Source organism: Mesocricetus auratus, unplaced genomic scaffold, assembly GCF_017639785.1.
Source record: "Mesocricetus auratus isolate SY011 unplaced genomic scaffold, BCM_Maur_2.0 Super-Scaffold_6730, whole genome shotgun sequence".
Lineage (NCBI taxonomy): Eukaryota > Metazoa > Chordata > Mammalia > Rodentia > Cricetidae > Mesocricetus > Mesocricetus auratus.
Window position 1 is genome coordinate 30,556,880 of NW_024429184.1, and position 19,734 is coordinate 30,576,613.

Genomic DNA, 19,734 nt, shown 5'->3' on the forward strand with positions numbered 1-19,734 from the left:
AGAGTAAATGGTCACTATATGGACTAAGGTCTCATGTTTATTACCATGGAAAATAGAGCAGAAGAGCAGGAAGTAAGTCAAATCAGATGTGAATACCTGTGTCATAGCTCCTAGATGATAAAGGAAGGACTAGAAGTCAATTTCCCTTGCCAACATTTGAGAAAGCAGATACAGGGGAGCAATCAATTTTTGTACTTTAAGGTTCAGTTGCCTTGGGAAACAATGTTCCTCAAGATCTGGAAACAGAAATGAATGAAAATTTGTTCCTTCTGTGTGATCACAGCAGAAGAGAAATAGCCTCTTGAATAGGAAACTGGAAAAGCTCCATTATATAGCAGCAGGATTTTACACACACCATTATGGTTCCTGGGGAGAATTGTGGTAGCCATGGGAAATATGAAAATCCAAGAAGCTGCTTTCAATTGTTGCTACGCTATCACAAAACTTGAATATCAGGTGGGAGATGTGTGTGTTGAGTAGAAACAAGGTTTGCTGCTATGAACATAGTTGAACAGATATCCTTCAGGTATGAATGTGTGTCCTTTGCGTATATGCCTAAGAGTAGAATTGTTGGATCTTGGGGTAGACTGATTCACATTTTACTTAGAAACTGCCATAGTGGTTTCCAAAGTTGCTGTACAAGTTTACACTCCCATCAGAAATGGAGGAGGGTTTCCTTTTCTCCAAATCCTGTCCAGCATAAACCGTCATTGATGTTTTTGATTTTAATCATTCTGACAGGTCTAAGATGGCATATCAAAATTGTTTTGATTTGTATTTGCCTGATGACTAAGGATGTTAAGCAATATCTTAAGGGTCTTTCAGCGATTTTAGATTCCTTTATTGAGAATTCTGTATTTAGTCTTGTATCCCACTTCTTAATTGGAGTATTTGGTGTTTTGGTCACTAACTTCTTGAGTTCTTTGCTTATTTTGGAAATTATTCCTCTGTCAGATGTGGAGTTGGTGAATATCATTTTCCATTCTGTGTGCTGCCTTTTTTTCTTGTTGACTGTGTTCTTTGCCTTACAGAAACTTCTCAGTTTCAGGAGGACCCATTTATTAATTGTCGATCTCAGTGTCTGTGTTACTGGTGTTACGTACAGGAATTTGTCTCCTGTACCAATGTTTTCAAGGATATCTCCCACTTTTTCTTCTAAGAGTTTTAGTGTAGCTGGATTTTTGTTGAGGTTTGATCAATTTGGACTTAGTGTTTGGCATGGTGATTGATATGGATCTATGTGCAATCTTGTACATGTCTGCATCTAGTTATGCCAGCACCATTTGTTGAAGATGCTTTCTTTTTTCCATTGTATAAGTTAAGTTTCTTTGTCAAAAATCAGGTGTTTCTAGGTGTGTAGACTAATATACCAGAGTTTTAAACTCAATTCAAATGTTTTACCTGTCTGTATTTGTGCCAATACCAAGCAGGTTTCATTACTACAGCCTATAGTAGAGCTTGAATTCAAGGATAATAATGTCTTGGAAGTTCCTTTATATACAGGGTTGTTTTGACTATCCAGTAGTTTGTTCATAGCAGCATTATTCGTAATAACCAGAACCTGGCAGCACCCTAGATGTCCCTCAACTGAATAATGGATAAAGAAATTGAGGTACATTTACACAGTAGAGTACCGCTCAGTGGGAAAAAATAATGAAAGAAATTCCCAGGCAAATGGATGGAACTAGAAGAAACAATCCTGAGTGAGGTAATGAAAACACAGAAAGATAATCATAGTATGTACTCACTCATAAAAGTATATAGGACATAAAGCAAGAGATAAGCAGACTATAATCCATAACCCCAGATAAGCTAGGAAACAAGGAGAACCCTAAAAGAGACATACATTAACTTCTGAGAAGGGGAGTGGGACATCTCCTGAGCAAATTGGGAGCATGGGGGATAGCAGAGGGAGGTAGAATAAAGAGGAAGGGAGAAGAGCAGGAGGGAGGAGAACATGAGGGATCAAGATGATTGAGTGGGGGGAAAGAACAGAAAAGGTGAGCAAGAAAAGAGATACCTTTAATACAGGGAGCCATTATGGGTTTATGGAGAAATCAGGCACTAGGGAAATATTCAGGGATTAACAAGGATGACCCCAACTAAGAATCTAAGCAATAGTGTAAAGGCTATCTTAAATGTCTTTCTCCTATAACGAGATTGATGACTACCTTACATGACATCCTGGAGCCTTCATCCAGTAGCTGGAGGAAGCAGAGGCAGAGATTCACAGCTATGGAATTAACTGAATCCAGTTTCAAAGAGGGAGGAGTGATGAGCAAAGGGGTCAAGACCAGGCTGAGGAAAGCCACAGAAACAGGTGACATGAGCTAGTAGGAGCTCAGGGTCCCCAGACTGGCAGCTGGGTAATCAGCATAAGTCAGAATCAGAGTCCTTGAATATGGATGTCAGCTGGGGGCGGGGTGGGCACCCTATGGTGCCTCTGGCAGTGGTAGTACTTGAATGGACTTCTGGAGCCTATTCCCTATGGAGGGTTACTCTCTCAACCTAGGTATGTGGGAGTGCCTAGGTCTTGCCTAAATGATGTGACTGTCTTTGGGATTGATATATAAAATAAGGTTGTTTTTAATTTAAATAAAATTAATTTTAAAAAAGAAACATGGTTTCCTATTTAGTTTACAGTTTTCTCTGATTCCATAGCAGAAGATCCTGCTTCTTGAGTGAACTCATGGGAAAAAGAGATGCTAGAGAAAGATAGCATTCATAAATCAGAAAGAGACCTCAAGAGAGCAATTGTAAGTGGGTACTTCACATAGATAGATGAGAGAGACATCTTAGTTTGATTGCCTACCATTCCACCTACCTAGGAGGTTTTTTGTTTTGTTTTGTTTAATTATCTAGTTCCATTACACAATGCCAAGTTTCATTCACAAGTGCAGTTTAATATTACCTATAGAAGTATCTTTTTCTGTTCATGGAAGTTTGCTTTGCGGCTTTATAATATTCCTTGACTATCATATTTTTTGCTTGAGTTTAATTTTGGCTGAAGGATGAGATAAAAGAGATACTAACAAGCCCACAGTGTAGCATTAAGAAAATAAGGCAGAATAATCCTACCCAAGGAATGCAAATTTTTAAATGCATTTACTGTTACTGAGAAGTCAGAAAAAAAGGCAACTACCTGTCTAGGTAAGACTGCAACTCTCCCACCTCTACATTGCTGACATTTGACTGGGTGCTTAGAACTCAAATGCTTAGAATGGGTTTCAGTCATAGTAGAATTTCACTCCTCTGAAAAAGTATTATCAACTGGGAAGCTTCTAAAGTATAGAATCTGCTTCTTATACTTCTGCATGTTGGTGACCGAGGAACAGAACACCACCAAGGCTTCACTCTGCTGGTCAATTCTTGTGTCCCTACTGCTACATTTAAGTGCAACGCATCTTTGAAAAATATCTTTTCTAATTAGATGATAAAAAATAACCATATTGAAAAAGGAAATGGCACAAAATTATGCAAGTTAATTAAAACTTTATTATATTTCCTTAACACTATTGCCCTTTATTACTAGCACATGGTAGGAAGATGTAGAAAATAATGTGGTGACCTTTTTGTGAGAGATCCACAAACAGAATGCACACATTGCAAACCATTGGCTGCTCTTCTTAATTCTTTTACATTAGGAATTGGGAATTCTTTATATATATATATATATATATATATATATATATATACTTTTTTATTTTTAAATTTAAATTTAAATTAGAAACAAGATTCCTTCACATGTCAATTCCAGGTCCCTCTCTGTTTCCCTCCCCTCCTCCCGTGCCCTCCCACCAACCTCCCTAATATCCTCTGATTTCCCCAGGGAGGGGGATGCCCTCCATGGGGGTATCCATAGTCTATCATTTCATCCGTGACAGTGCCTAGACCCTGCCCTAAGAGTTCAGTGTGAGAGTGCAAATCTCATTGTTGGATGGGAGCCTGAAGTCCATTTGTAGTCCCCGGATAAATACTGGTCTACTACCCAAGGCTCAATAGATTACCTAGGCCTCCTCACTGACACCCACATTCAGGGTGTCATGATCAGTCCCATGATGGATTCCCAGCCATCAGTCTGGGATATAAGAGCTAACCCTTGTCAGGTCAGCTGTTTCTGGGGGTTAAACCAGCCCAGTTTTAATCCCTTTGGTCATCAGTCCTCCCTCTCTGTCACTGGATTTCTTGAGTTTGGCTCAGTGCTTAGCCATGGGAGTCTGCCTCTGCTTCCATCAGCCACTGAATGAAGGTTCTCTTTCTCAGACTCTCTGGCCATGAGATTGTAGGCTGGCACTCCCCAGATCTATGTCTAAAATCCATATATGAGAGAATGCATGCCATGTTTCTCTTTTTGTGACTGGGTTACTTTGCTCAGAATGGTTTCTTCAAGTGCCATCCATTTGCCTGCAAATTTCAGGATTCCATTGTTTTTTCTGCTGAATAGTACTCTATTGTGCAAATGTACCACATTTTCTCTATCCACTCTTCAGTTGAGGGGCATCTAGGTTGCTTCCAAGTTCTGGGTATTACAAATAATGCTGCTTTGAATATAGTGGTACAGACATCCTTGTTGTATGAATGGGCATCTTTGGATATATGGCTAAGAGTGGAGTTGCTGGGTCTGGTGGTAGGTTTATTCCCATTTTTCTGAGGAATCTCCATACTGATTTCCAAAGTGGCTGAACAAGTTGGCACTTCCACCAGCAGTGGAGGAGTGTTCCCTTTTCACCACATCCTCTCCAGCATAAATTGTCATTGGTGTTTTTGATTTTAGCCATTCTGACAGGAGTGAGATGGTATTTCAGAGTTATTTTGATTTGCATTTCCCGGATGTCTAAGGATGTTGAGCACTTTCTCAAGAGCCTCTCACCCATTTTAGACTCCTCTATTGAGAATTCTCTATTTGGTTCTGTAGCCCACTTTTTAATTGGAGATCAGCCCTTTGGTGTTTTGGAGACTGGCTTCTTGAGTTCTTTATATATTTTGGAGATCATCCCTGTGTATTATGTTCAGGAAGCTTTCTTCTGTACCAATTCATTCAAGGGTACCACCCTCTTTGTCTTCTAAGAGGTTCAGTGTGGCTGGATTTATGTTGAGGTCTTTGATCCATTTTGACTTAAGTTTTGTGCATGGCGATAGACATGGAAAGATCCGCATTCTTCTACATGCCAGCATCCAGTTATGCCAGCACCACTTGTTGAAGATGCTTTCTTTTTTCCATTATATGTTTTTAGCTTCTTTGTCAAAGATCAGATGTTCATACATGTGTGGATTAATATTAGGGTTCTTCAATTCGATTCCATTGGTCTACCTGTCTATTTTTGTGCCAATACCAAGCTGTTTTCAGGAATATAGCTCTATAATAGAGCTTCAAGTCAGGGATGGTGATGCTTCCGGACGTTTCCTTGTTGAACAGGTTTTTGGCTATCCTGGGTCTTTTGTTTTTCCATACAAAATTGATTATTGTTATTTCAAGGTCTGTGAAGAATTGTGCTGGTATTTTAATGGTGATTGCATTGAATCTGTAGATTGCTTTTGGCAGGATTGCCATTTTTACTACATTGTAGGAAGTAGAATTTCAATGTATAAGATTTAGAGACAAGTTGAAAATATATGTAGTGTAAATCATTAATGTGTAGTAAATAAAATTAATATATTTTTTCTATGTAAAAAACTGAGTTATTTTCTGTAACTGTTTGATAATTGACCATACTGTGGCAACTATTTCACAGCAGAAATAGTCATGATGATACCTAGTGTGTTTTAATGGTCTCCAAGACATTTCCAATATCTATAACTTATGTTGTAAAAAATAAATCAAATTTATATAATGCAAGGCCCTACAGAAATTATGAAATCTAAAGCTTCAACAGCTGTTTACATTTAAACCTGCTGGTATATCTGTGAAAAGAATCTAAAACTAGGAAAAAACTTACTGTTCTGAAATGGCAACCAATGGCTCATTGAAAAAGAATGAGAACTATTGTAGTGACACCAAAATTTAAATTAAATAATCATTAAATTAGGTACATAAAATCCATTTGAATTTCTTCAACTTATTTTATTAGATAATGTTGGAGAGGTTATTGTATCTTAGTACCTAAGAGTCTAGTCACCCCAATGTGCCAAACTCCCAAATTTTAAACAGCAATGTAGCAACGGAAAAGATTGTAAATAATAGACAATTAGGCATTACCTTCTTTTCACCATGTAATTGGGCACAGGAAATGTTTTTACATGGAAATAAACTCTAGCATTGTTGCATCTTTTGGCTGACTTGAAAACTAAATACAAGCACTAATGGGATAATTAAGTGGCATTCTCTAGCTGCTTACTAACTTCCTAGAAAGAAAGTGATTTTCTAAGTAAATTTGGCATCAAAAACAAACTGGTTCAATAAGAAATCACTCAACTGGATCTGTTTTTTGTTTGTTTCCTTTTTCCCCCTTAATGCCTATTAGAACACTCAGGAAAGCTTATTTTTTTTCTTGATTAAGTGTTTGCTGCCTGTTACACTAGAGATACGTAATACTCTGATTTATGTGAAGGGTTGTATATTTATCATTATAATTTTTAGGTAAAAGATGAACAAAACGTCTGTTTCTTTAAAGCTATGACTTACTTTTTGAAAGTGCCTTTTATAGAATAAAACTCCCAAAAGTCTGCTTCACAAACTATTATGCTAATTTTTAAATGTATAGCAAAATGACTAGTTTAAAAGAATAAGAAGTAAAACATTCATTTGAGCTCATAATTACAAAGATTTTGGCCTATTATTCATATGTCTTTTATTATTAGGTGGCAAGGCAGAAAGACATAGCACAGGTGTTTTGTACTAGAAAGTTCTTTGTCTCATGGCAACCAGGAAAGATTTAGTCTCAAAGCAGAACCAAGTTCAGATTATACCTTGTAGGATAAGTCCACATTGTCTCACATCCTTCAATTACACTCCATATTTAGAAGGTCATCATGTTATAAATCCTAAGGAACTGTAATATCCATTATGCCAGAGCCCTTGTGATCCAACCACTCCCTAAAGCCTGCCATTTAAACTAGTCCTTTAATATATGAGGCTTCAGGGGATATTTCAGATTCTACCACAACTTACTGTTACATTTACAAACTCATCTATACCAAGCCATTTTATTCAAATCTTTTCCCCCTCTAGTATAATACATAAAAATTTTTTGATAGTTATGTTTTCTATTTCTGTGATGAAATTCCAGTCAAAATCAGCTTAATGAAGGAGGTGATCATTTTACTATAAATTCTGGTGATATAGTCAATTACAGCAGGGAAGAGGAGACTACTGGTCACATTGCATATGCAGGGAGGGAGAAGACAAAGATGTGTTCTAGAACTCCATTTTATTTTTCCTTTAGTTCAGCCTGGGAAAGAACTCATTGGAATTTGCTGTCCACAGTTAAGTAGGTCGTCACATCTCAATGCAATCTGAAAACTCCAGCACAGACATGCCCAAATGTATGTTTCCTAGACCATTCTAGAGACTGTAAAGTTGACAGTCAATATCAGTAATCACATAAGCAATATGAGTAATCACAGCTGGTAACAAAGTGGAGCTCTTTTATTGAGTTAGATGGCCAAATTTATGACAAAGTGTTTGGCTAAGTCACACACATAAAGACAGATAATCTTGAGAAAAGCTATTGATTATTTGTTTCTATTCATCTAGTGTAATGTTTTCTAGATGGCATTCAACTTACTGTGATTTGGTTTTCTGAAAGCCCCATTGGGTTTGGGATTTCATTCAAAGTAGCAAATAGTTGAGAATCAAGCATAACCATCCTTGGGGTACAAACTAGCATGTCAGTGGTTTGCATGCAGTATACAAGAATGGAACAAGGAAGAGATAAAAGAGATGACTTCTTTTGTCATTTATTCAACTATGAGATAATACCACAGACTGGATAATTTCTACATAGGAAAAATTTGATTCTTATAACTCTGAATGTTTGGAATTTCAACATTCAGGATTTATTATCTGGCAAGCACCTGTGTGTTGCCTCACCTATAAAAAAGGGATGAAGAAAAATAAAATGAGGAAAGACAAATAGGAGCCCAGGAAAGGCCAGTAATGCTGAGAGCCAAATTTGCTCTTCTAAAAAATGACTCTTGGGATGACAATTCTGTGATAGCACAGTTAATCCACGTGTGGGCTGAGCCTCCACACCCATATCACTTGAATTGTGCTGATCTCTCAGGGCTTTGATTGGGGGATTTGGTTTAGATTTGTTAACTTTGGAAAACTTCTTTTAAACATAAAGAAATATTTGCCTATATTTAGATAAGTTGTCTTTTGTTATTATACTACGGCCAAGAAATTTGCATTCTAGAGAATTGAAATAAAGCACAAAATCTGTCATAAGTTCTGTGGTGCAAACTTGGCAAATACACAGGACATCATTAAGAATATTATTTATCCTTTACATACAAACAAACCCATAACAAGGCACAGGAATCATAACTGGAGGCAGCTGGAAAGGCAGTATACATGGTCACAGGTAAAGACCTGGAAATGAGAGTGCAGCATTTATGTGAACCCTTGATCTGAAGCTCCCAGACTCACAGTTGCTCTCCTCCTTCTCTATTTGCCTGTAGGGAGGAATAGTGAACTAATGAATATTTTTATCATTTTTATTTTAATTTTAAATAGCTTGTTTTACATGTCAATCCCAGTTCCCTCTCCCTCCCCTCTTCCCACACTCCCCTTCCCCCCCTCCCTCCCACCCTATTGCCAAATCCTTCCACATAGGGGATATCTAGAGTCTGTCATTTTACTCTTGGTAGGGTCAAGGCACTCCCCTAAGAGTCCAGGCTGAGAGAGCATCTCTCTTTGTGCTATAGGCACATGAAGACAGTTTGTATACCAGGGATAGACACTGATCCACAGCTCAGGGCCCCATGGGTTGCCCAGGCCTTCTCACTGACACTCACATTTGGGGGGGTCCAGATCAGTCCCATGCTGGCCTCCCCACTGTCGGTCTGGGGTCCTAGAACACTCCCCTGTTCAGATCAGCTGTCTCTGCTGGTTTTGCCAGCCCATTCTTTGCCAATTTGCTCATCACTCCTCTCTCTCTGTCACTGGGTTCCTTGGGTTCAGTTCAGTGCTTAATTGTGTGTGTTTGCCTCTGCTTCCATCAGTCACTGGATGAAGGCTCCCGGATGGTTATAGACATCAAGTTCATTATCAGGAATGGGCATTCGAGGTAGTCTCTCCACTATTGCTTAGCTTGCCAATTGGTGTTATCCCTTTAGATCACTCGAGGTCACTCTGGTGCCTGATCTGTCTTCTATCCTATGATTCCCTCTTCCCCCTATTCTACCCCCACCCAATCAACTTCCTGTTCCCCCATGACCAACTCTCTTCCTCTTCACCCCCTCTCTTCTTCCCAGCTCCCACTCCCCACCCTACCTTCGCTGTGTTCCCCATCCATTCAGAGGATCTTGTCTCAATACTCTTCTCTTGGGTACTATGCATATATGCATATCTTTTAGGTTCTTTCCTGTTTCCCAGACTCTCTATCAGTGGAAGTGCAGACTAGCACTATCCTGATCTATGTCTAACATCCTTATATGAGTGAGTACATACCATGTTTGTCTTTTTGCGACTGGGTTACCTCACTCAGGATGGTTTCTTCCAGTGCTATCCATTTACCTGCGAATTTCAAGATTCCATTGTTTTTTTTTCTGCTGAGTAATACTCCATTGTGTAAATGTCCCACATTTTCTCTATCCAGTCTTCAGTTGAGGGGCATCTAGGTTGCTTCCAGGTTCTGGCTATTACAAATAATGCTGCTATGAACATAGTGGAGCAGATGCCCTTGTTGTATGAATTTGCCTCAATTTATGCTGGAGAGGATGTGGAGAGAGGGGAACTAATGAATATTTTAATGTGTGTCATAAATGTCACACACACACACACACTCACACTCACACACACATACATATATACATACATACATATGAAGCTCCTTTCTCTTGAAAAAGATTAACCCAGGAATTAGAAATCAAATAAACTGCTAAATCAATGTATAAAAATGCCTTTGTGGTTCGAATATCTAAAATGCCAGTGTAGTTCTGTCTGCAACATGGAATGAAGTTCCTGTACCTGTTTTCAGAATGGTTCAGTATTGGGAATGGTGTCCCATCTGGAAAGGGGCACTTTGTTTTGAAAGGTTTGATTAAGTGAAAATAAATTTATGATACCTTGTCCATTCTCAGAATTCTGAGAATTTAGATATGATGTAAAAGACTTAATCACAATTGCAAATTTCATAAGCCATATTCCTGTGTGGGAAACACCAGAGAACTGATCAGAAGACAATTTTAAAATAGCATTTCATGGGGACAGAGATTTCTAGGGTGCAAATGCAGGGTCGGGATTGCTAGATTTTCTAGTCCAGAGCTTAAGAATTTTACTCTCTGGGTTGGGAGCTACGTCTGTCATTTAGGGCACATAGAGTGGTCTGTGAGTGGAACCCAGAAGTTGGAGGTACTCAGGGGAGAAACCTGGCTATTTGTGTGTCTCAGGGGTTGGACTTACAGTGGAAAGACACATTCATTGTTGGTGGTGTACTTCCTTCAGATGTGATCTGGGAGTGCACAAAAATGAGTAGGTGATATAGCCACAAGCATTTACTTATCTGTGCTCTTTGGCATGGTGGTACTGTCATTGACTTTCTCAATCTCTTGCTATAAATTCTCTAAAAGGATAAATTGTTACATTGAATTGTGAGCCCAAACAAATCCTTTGTCCTCAAAGTGGTTTTCAAAAGGGTAATTTTTCTTAGTAAAGGGGAAAAGTAACTGAGAGATATGTAGCATGTTAACTAATTGATTTATTTATTACATTGAGAAACTTCTATGTTTTGATTGTATTCACCCTGTTTCTCCTAACTCCCTCCAGATTCACATGTCCATTCCCTACCAACCAACTTGTGCTATTTTTTTTTGTTTTTTCTTCATAATCAGACCAGTTAGTGCTAACCAAATTTGCTCAGGTTCATGGCCTTACATTAGAAGATGATCAAGTCATCACGGGCTATTCTCTTAGAGAACATAGACACTTCCTATCCCAGTAGCTAACAATATCTAATAGCTTCTGGCTAGTGGTACAAAATAGTGGTTATTAAAAAGAAATGCTTAGCTTTCTTGCAGTCACAGGATCACATGAGCAGAAACAATTTTGAAATATGTGGGTATTCATGAGTATGTAGTATTAGACATTGTAAAACATATTTGAACAAACAGATTACATAATAAAATATTGGTACAAATTCATGCAAGGAGAATCTTTGATTTTTCTGGTGGAATTTGGCAATATTCTGGAAACATCAAAAGTCTATGAAATATTGAGGTTTTATACAAAACCTAAAAATCTCACTATATCCACAGTGAAGAAGCAGTTTGTGCCCTACCTTCTCATTTTTATATGGTCTTTGATCTCATTCAAATTAATAATGCCATCCACAATGGTCATGTCTCTACACCTCAATTAAGCTAATCAAATAATTCCCAGCAGGCCTATAGTACAAGTGGTACCAGATCATATTATGTTGGAAAGCTAGTTTAGCTATTCTCGGGCTTTTTCAAGTTATAATTGCATAAATTGAACCATTTTTGCAAGTTAGGTCAAGATGTCAGTGTATAGAAGTCATGAAAGTCCTCCCTTAGTTTCAGCATTGTCACTGTTTACCTTAAAATGTAACCAAAAATAATGTGTGTTTAAGAGCATTATTTCTAACCACTCTACTAAAGCAGTGAAAAGAAATGTCTTACTACAAGTACATTATGAATTAGAATGAACAATTAAAGATCAGCAAAGAACATTACAGAGAAGAATTTTCTGTGAACTATAGTTAGCTTAATCAGTGGTAGAATCTCCAGTGAGGAAGCAACTGGAAGATAGAATTCTTTTACTTGTGTATCTTCTAGTAATAATCTCTTATCTCCAGCTACTTTTAAATAACAGTCACGCGAGAAAAGTGTTTCTCTAGCCCCCAAAGAGTCACTGTCCATAGTAAGGTCTCTGGAGAGTTAGCTGGTCTGTCTGATTTCAGAAAATTGCAAAATATCTGCTTTACACACTAGATTCATGAAAGCATCAAGTAATGTTACAGAGTTAACAAAACATGAATAAATCCCTTAATGAAGTTTAGATCATAGATGAATAATTAGTGAAGATGCTAAGATGGGAACTGGAATTTCTTACCATTCCATAAGTATCTGATCTTTTTTCATTCTCTCCATCATTACTTCCTTTCACTTTCCTTATTCTTAACTTTCTTCTTTGTTTGAGAAAGATTTTAGCAAACCACAATTACCCAAAATTGAATTTCTCATTCTCGGTCTACCTTTTATGAGATCATATTCAATTCTTTTAGCTTGTTTGTATATTCCTCTCACATTCCTTTAAATATATAATATTTTTGCTTTTGTGACCAAATAACTGGAATATCATATTGCCAGTACTCTCCTTAATTGTGTTTAATTTTAGGGACAAAGATAGTGTTCCATAAGAAAAACATTATAGGCTTCATTTGGCTTGGGTTCTTTTTATGGGTTATTTAGAATTAGAAATATCATCTACTCCTGTTAACACCACCTTCAATTTTCTTCTTTCTGTTACAGTGTGAGCACATCTGAGAGTTCCTTTAAGGTAGAAGGAGGCCTGTGTTTTCCTTGACATCATTGACATCTCAACAAATTTCTCATATTTAGCAAAAAGAATAATTAAAATGTGTGAATGTGATTGAATGTTTCAGCACTACATCTTAGTTGATAACAAACAGTGCTGGAAAAACACATATTCACTTACATTTTAAGGTAGAAAAAAAGATTTAATTTAAAGCCTGAGATGCTGAAATAAATACTTCAAGATCTTTGTAATGCAAAAATCTTCTGAAAAGATCTTCAACAGCATAATATATAGCTTCCTGAACATTACAACAGTAGCACAGACACTGAGAATGACAATTAATAAATGGGACCTCCTGAAATTCAGAAGCTTCTATAAAGCAAATGATGCAGTCGCAGTCAACAAGACAAAAAGGCAGCCCACAGATTGGTAAAACATATTCACTAACCCCACATCTGGCAGTGGGCTGATCTCCAAAATTTACAAAGAAATCAAGAAGCAAGTCTCCAAAACACCAAAGGATCCAATTGAAAAATGGGTTGCAGAGTTAAATGGAGAATTCTCAATAGAGGAGTCTGGAATGGCTGATGGTACTCAACATCCTTGTTCATCAGGGAAATGCAAATCAAAACAACTCTGAGATACCATCTTACTCCTGTCTGAACAGCTAAAATAAAAACCACCAATGATAGTTTATGTTGGAGAGGAAGTGGAGAAAAGGTAACACTCCTCCACTGCTGGTGGGAGTGACAACTGATACAGCCACTTTGGAAATAAATATGGAGATTCCTCAGGAAAATTACAATCAGTCTACCACAAGATCCAGAAATTCAACTCTTAGGCATATACCCAAAAGACTCACATTCATCCAACAAGGACATCTGTTCCGCTATGTTCAAAGCAGCATTATTTTTAATAACCAGAATCTGGAAGCAACCTAGATGCCCCTCAATTGAAGAATGGATAATGAAAATGTGCTACATTTATACAATGGAATCTTGAATTTTGCAAGCAAATGGATGACACTAGAAGAAACCATCCTGAGTGAGGTAACCCAGTCACAAAAAACGAACATGCTATGTGCTCACTCATATATGGATTTTACACAGTCCCACCTCCAGAGAGTCTGGGAAATAGAGAGAACCCTAAGAGAGATATGCATGGTACCCCGGAGAAGAAGAATGTGACAGGATCTCCTGAGAGGGTTGGTAGCATGGGAGGGGTATAGGGAGTAAGGGGGAAGAGAAAGGGAGAAGAAGGGGGAGAGGGGGTCATGGGGGAACAGGAAGGTTGTATCAGGGGAAGAATAGAGAGCAGGTTGAGAGATACAATAGCAGAGGGAGTCATTAGAGGTTTGAGAAGAGTTCTGGCTCTAGGGAGATTTTCTGAGATCTACAAGGATGACACCAACTGGCAATCTAAGCAATAGTAGAGAGGCTACTTTAAAAGCCCTTCCCCAATAATGAGATTGATGACTGCCTTATATGCCATCCTAGAGCCTTCATCCAGTGACTGATGAAAACGGAGGCAGACACACACAGGTAAACACTCATTTGAACTCCTAGAACCCAGTTGCAGAGAGGGAGGAGTGATGAGCAAAGGTGTCACAACCAGGGTGGCAAAACACACAGAAACAGGTGAATAAGGGGGAGCACATGAACCCCAGACTGATGGTTGAGAGGACTTGTTCAGACCCCCTAAATTTAAATGTCAGTGAAAAGGCCTTTGCAACATACTTGGCCTTGGGTAGTAGATCAATATTTATACTAATGGACTTTGGGAGCCCATTTCACATGGAGGGAGGCTCTCTCAGGCTTGGTACATGGGGGAGGTCCTAGGTCCTGCCCTGTGTGACATAATAGACATTGGAGATCTCCCATGGAGAGTCTCAGTCTCCCGGGGGAGCATATTTGGAGTTGGGTGAGGGTTGAGGTGGTTGGTGGTTGGCAGGTGATGAGTGTAGCAGAGGGAACTGTGATTTACATGTGTAGCAAGCTTATTTCTAATTTAAATAAAAAAGAAACCTAATACAGTAGGACCTTCCTAAAATATATACCTGTGTGAAAGCATTCTAAATTAAATCACCAAATTATTAGGGAGATTTAGCCCCAACTGGACATCTACTGTCACCAAATAAAACTACCAGTATCAGGAGTGGAGTATATTTTATTATCATATCTGCAAAAGGGATCTCATCAGAACCTCTAAGTAACACATGCTCTTGCCAAGTCTATAGGTTGATCTCCGTAAGAGCAAGGAACCACTGCTACACAACTCACTGAACTTTGAGAAGTCAATTTGATGCCCTCAAAGAGCCTTTATCAGTAAATGTTAGTGTCTTTCATACCGAAAGGTACTCTGTAGTCTACCAAAAGAAACAATTAAAGATGAAACCAGAAGAATCCTACTGATTTACAATGGTGAGTAACCTGCAAATTAAACTGGTTGAGTAGAGGAATAGAGGTACAAATATTGTGGGAGTAACCACCCAAGATGCTACTTTGTTTAAGATACACTACATGAGATGGAACCCATAAACAGGCATGCTTGCATGGCCAAGAACATGTGACTAGCTAGGCCAGGGATCTAGGGGACAAATAAATATTATTGTTATAATACAGGAACTTGGCAATAAGACTCTTAATAACACATTGCTATTTTCATATATCAGTGCCTTGCTTTGCCTTCATGAGAGAAGTTTCTGTCTGTAAGAGATGGGAGCAAATACCAAGATCCACAGTCAGACAATGTTGGGTCCCAGTCCCCATGGGATCTCTGTGAGTTGCCATTTAGCCAAAAAGTACATCCTGTTTTGCAGTTCAATTGTATCCTGTTTTCTAGTCCTGGCTTACTGCCCCAGCCTTGCCTAACTGACATCAACATTTAGCACGAGGAAAACATGCATGATCTCTTCCACCTGGGGTTTTTCCATTGTGCTATAAGCCTGTATATAAGACTACTCCCTCTCTACAAAGGGAGAGACCTCTTAGCACTTGCAATAAAGACATACACACCCATTCTCTTAGCACAAACAGCTGGATGTCTTGTTGTTCATTTCCCGATACCTCGGATTTGCTCATGGTGCAGGCACCACAAGACAATATGCAGAGAATGGGAGAACTTGGATCCCTCAGACCTAAGCAAGATGTCTTCATCATATCCCTCCCTTCAGGGCTCAGGGAACCCTTTGTAAAAGGCAGCAGAAAGAGTGTAGGAGCTAGAAGAAGATACAAAGGAATCAGGTACTTCTAAACAAAGTAGGACAAACACATATATGAACTCACAGAGATTGTAGCAGCTTGCACAAGGGTTGTACCAAACTGCATGCCAGATCTGAGAGAAGGGGACACACTCCCCATCTCTAAGCCAGAAAGTAGTTCCAACTGGCAATCATTTGCAAATGTGAAATTAATTTTTCCAAGACAGTCTTACTAGGGAAACAAACCACTCTTAAGGGTAGACACCAAGGCCAGAAATAGATGTCTAAAACTAAACAAACTCATTGGCATCTGGATGTCTCATAACTGTTTTCTTTTGCTTGGTTCTCTTCTGAAATTTTCTCTTCTTCTTCTTCTTCTTCTTTCTTCTTCTTCTTCTTCTTCTTCTTCTTCTTCTTATTATTATTATTATTATTATTATTATTATTATTCAGATAAGCATTTCTCAACCTGTGGGTCATGACCCCTTTGAAAATCCTCTAGCTCCAAAAAATATTTACAGTACAAATCATAACAATAGCAAAAAGCAGTTATGAAGTAGCAACAAAAAAATTTTATGGTTGGGGTGCACTGCAACATGAAGAACTGCAGTAAAGGGTTGCAGTATTAGGAAGGTTGAGAACCAAGGTCCTTGATGCTTGATTTCTTTCCTCTCTTTTCCTTTCCTTTCCTTCCTTTTTGGTTCTTTTTTTGAGACATTGTTACTTTCATAGCATCATTGGCTCTCCTGGACCTCACTTTAAAAAGACCAGGCTGGGCTTGTATGTTTTCTAAGGAGACACAAAAAGTGTGACTCTGGGTGGGGAGGAACTGGGAGGAGTTGAGTTGTAGAAAAAATAATCAGAATATATTGTATGAAAAAGTATATTTTCAATAAGATAAAAGCAATTGAATAACAAATAGCATTAAAACTCTTCCTAAGAAAACACTTTTATTAATGTAGCAGTTTTTCTGGAAGATTATTGACGAATATTAAATTTCAAGCTTTGGGAATGTCTTATGCCATTTAATTACATTTTGTATATTCACTGGCTGAACAGTACACTGAAAAAAACAAAACAAAAATGATAACCCTAATGATACATAAGAAAACTGACACTACTAAACAAACCCAAGATATTCTCTCCTTTTTTTTCTCCACATAATTCCTTTGGCTTAAATTTAAAAAAATACAAAAACCTGGGGTGATATCATGTTTGTACAAATACATCTTGTATGAAGATCAGAGGATGGAGCTTGCCACTAGCTAACCATAGAAGTCAGAAGGTCTGTACAGACAGACCGGAAGTAAAATGACTGGGTGCAGAGAAGATATAAGCAAGAAGCAACAGGAACTCACTCTCTTTTGTTCTGGGAAGCTAATGAGTAAAGGTGGTTTAGTTTGTTCGATCTTCTCTCTGATCTTTCAGCGTTTTCTTCTATATCTGACTCCTGGTTTTTATTATTTAGATCAAATAACAATTACATTTACAAAAACCTACATATGAATCTAAAATAAAAGAAAATGATACAAAAGAGAATGTATCTGGTTTGAGGGAAGATACTAGGAGACACTGTGGAAAAGAATTAGAGAAAACAATATAATTCTATTTCTATTTAAAACATTTTAAAATAAAAATAAACAATAAAAATACAGATCAATCACTTTAAAAACACTTCTCAAAAGAAGAAAAATAGCCTATAAATATTTTTTAAAGTACTCAGTATCTGTAACTATTAGGGAAATGAAAATTAAAGTTTTTGGCAATTTCATCTCACACCAACTAGAAGGGCCTTTTTTCACAGAAAACAATTGACTAAGTCTGCTGGCAAAGATTCAGAGAGAGCAGAACACTCATTTACTGTACAAGGGTAAACAGACTTGTATAGGCTCTGTGAAAATCAATACAAAGGTTTCTCAAAAACCTAATACAAAACTATAATATTATATAGTTAACCTCACTCATGGATATGTATTCAAAAAACTGTCTTCTACTACAAAAATACTTGAATATGCATAAATTGAATCTGCCTAGCCTTTAACTGGATAATGAAACTGTGGTCCATGGAAAAATCGAATTTTATTAAACGACACAGAAAAATGTTCGTGCATTTTCCACAAAAATGGGGGCAACTGAAATGTATAATAAGTCAAGAAAAAGAGTCCCAGACACATAAATATTAAATGCTTTATATAATGTGTGAATCATAAATTCAATTATTCTATACTTATATTACATATATACATATCATTACACTATTACATATGTATTTTTGTGGGTGTTTGGGTATGACATGAGGAGCGGAGGAAAGATGGATTTACAGGAGTGATGTTGGGAGGGGAATAGACGGGTGACAGCACAGTGGAAAAGGGAATACTGGATTTGAAAGGCACAATCAGAAAGAGACTATAAGTAGGTACAGGAGTCAGAAATCAACCAAGAGGAGGTATTGAAATGTGATAAAGAAACCTGTTCATTTATAAAAGTCACAAAAATACAAATGTGTTTCCTTTTCTCTTTCCTATTCAACATGCTTAGGAATTTCTATGTTTCACTAATTTTCAGTAAAAGAAAAAAATGCCTTCAGTATGGAATTTTATTCTAAAACACAGGTATACACACATAAAGATGTTAAATTTAGAACAAAAACTTTGTGGAAAAAAAGCCATAGCCAATTTTCTTTACTAATTTCAAAGACAAGTAAATACAGAAATGATAACAACAACAAAAACTCCAAGTAGCCAAAATATTCTTCTATATACCCATGATAAAGAAATTTTACAACTATATAATTGTCAATTACAATAAAGTGTGCCTTCTGAGAATCCAGGTGCAGGTGGTGTGACAGGGGTTCTTCGACATGCAAGACAACATCCTTACCTTTATAAGGACCTCTTATGGTGCAGTTTTCAATTATTCCCTCACTATTTCTGAGAATGTGCAGCTGCAGCTGGCAATGTAACAATAGCTCAGCCTACTGGTATCTATTTCTGGATTTAGAATCAACAAAGAAATAATTGTGAAGACTCACAACAGAGTGTACGCAATAGATGTATATTTATAAATTAATATGAGGTTATTTATTTCGAACACCTAGAGATGGTTGTTAAGCTTACAAGATTCATCATCAGTTTTGGAAAAACTGACTTAAGTTGTAAGATTTTGATGACTTGACAGATTAATCCCAGACATTTTATTATCTATCCATAAGTGTTTAAGTATGACATAGTTTTAAATGAAGTCTTATTAATGTGATTTTATATAACAACGTCTAATAATGGCCACTAAAAATAAACTGCATTGTATTTGGAAAAGAGAAAGTAGTTTTATGTGAAACACTAATAATTTAAAATGTTTGAGATTTATGGGATTTCACACATTTATTTGACATTTTGGTAAGAATGTTATGAACAAATACAGTAAAAACCCCTTAAGTAACACTTTAATGTCCAATAACCTTTATTTTGAGTCATTGTTTTTCACTATCTACTACAATAAGAAGCTTTGCAGATAAAGATTGATAAATGCAATAATCTATGGAAGCCATTAATTGGGAATCAGTTTACTACTTATCCATTTAGCAAAATGGTTGTTGATCCTCCTTTAGGGCCTATGATCTGTCTGTCTATCTAGCACAAGTTTATGCTCGATAATGGTGTCAGAAATGGGTGCCACCTAGGTGATCAGGTCTTAAGGCAATCAGAAAATGAGTAGTTGCTCATATGATGTTCATGAAAATATTGCACCAGTGGATAGGCCTTACCAAGCTGCTCTTGTTTTTGTAACTCTCAGAGTCCAAAGCTGGGTAAGATGATGGAAACTTTTCTTCTCTAGGATTATGCAGAGGATCCTGCATAGTTTCCATTATTGTGAAAGT

General features: G+C 37.4%; 1 long non-coding RNA gene across 1 annotated transcript; it reads right to left on the bottom strand.

Moving 5' to 3' along the window:
* Nucleotides 1-7,564: 7,564 nt before the first annotated feature.
* Nucleotides 7,565-18,820, bottom strand: LOC121137836. The gene is made up of 3 exons (XR_005875110.1): nucleotides 18,738-18,820; nucleotides 15,673-15,875; nucleotides 7,565-8,613 (listed from the first exon to the last, which is right to left on the bottom strand). It is a non-coding gene; the product is annotated as an uncharacterized LOC121137836 (long non-coding RNA).
* Between the last annotated feature and the right edge of the window lie 914 nt (nucleotides 18,821-19,734).